This window comes from Poecilia formosa, unplaced genomic scaffold, assembly GCF_000485575.1.
Source record: "Poecilia formosa unplaced genomic scaffold, Poecilia_formosa-5.1.2 Scaffold242, whole genome shotgun sequence".
Classification (NCBI taxonomy): domain Eukaryota; kingdom Metazoa; phylum Chordata; class Actinopteri; order Cyprinodontiformes; family Poeciliidae; genus Poecilia; species Poecilia formosa.
The window spans coordinates 457,350-458,668 of record NW_006800181.1 but is presented as its reverse complement, the minus strand read 5'-3'; positions in this window follow the sequence as shown (position 1 = coordinate 458,668).

Below are 1,319 nucleotides of genomic sequence, written 5' to 3'. Positions count from 1 at the left end.
CAACACTTTTAGTCCTTAATCAACAACCCCCTCCCTCTCAAAAGTGCCTCAACCGTCTTTGTGTAACCAGAAAATGCCTCTTAACTTAAAGGAACAGTGACAGTACAACTGCACTAATAAACACCTAACAATAATTTTAGATAATGATTATAGATTAATTATTATCTAAATAATTAATCATTACAGTATACACATAAAACTTAAATATTTAAACAAGTGCTTGTTTTAACAGTGCTAGAGCAGCAAAAAGCAAAAACATCGAAATTTGATACCTGGAACAACAGTATAACATAAATTGATACAAACAGATGGCCATGAGCAAAACCCAAAAGTTTATCTACCCCTCATCAAAACATAACACCTAAAAGATTTTCCACAGAGGCCTGAAGTAGTTGTCTTCTTCAGAGCGTTGGCATGCCATGCCAGTTGTTGCGTGAGCTGCTTATCTTCCTTTGCCCAGCCAGGTCTTCACATAAGGCTTTGGGTCTCATTGCATGCATGGTGGTCCAACTGAGGAGGTCTGCAGCATTCTTGGTTGTCAGTTTGCTCCTGTCCTCAGTGATAATATTATTCATGGTACTGAACCCACCACGCTCACAGTCTGCATTACTTGCTGACAATGTATCCACCGCCACAAGCAATTTCTTCATCTTGTTTGGAATGCTTTGTCCTCCACTTGCCTTGTACTCAATGAATCCAAGGTGGACCTCGTGTTCATTCAGACGTAGGAGATGGCACAAAGCCGTTACCTCATCTTCTCCATGTCGTGGATTGTCATTGTCCCATTTGTCAGGGTTAAGGCCGGCCATTTGATTTAGAAGTCTACTGTAAGTTTCTCTTCTGCTGGCTGTGACACTGGCCTGCACTCTGTTAGCTCCAGTTGTAAATTTGAATGGTAGTATTGCAGTATCCAGTTTGGATAACATTACTTCATATCAAGCTATAAGAATAAAGGAAAACATGCTAACAAAATGCCTCAGACCTTCAGCCCATAGGTGGTTCTAGAGGCTCGTGGAAGTGGCTCTTTGGCTCACTTATATATTAAATGATAAAATATTGGCCTACTTTTTCTTTCATTCTTTTTTAAGTTAAACATTAGGAAGGAAAAAAAAAAAAAAAAAAAGCATGCATTTATGTTTTTCACCAGCAGATGGCAGCAAGTTCCAACACTGGAAACTTGATTCAGTGGAGCATGAAGTTTGTGTGCCAGGGATCAGTCCAGTGGACATTAACCAGCTGTTTGGAGTCACCTTCACAACGAATGTAAACAGGGATAAAAAGGGACCCATTTTTGGCAACACAGATGTGGTTAGTATTGA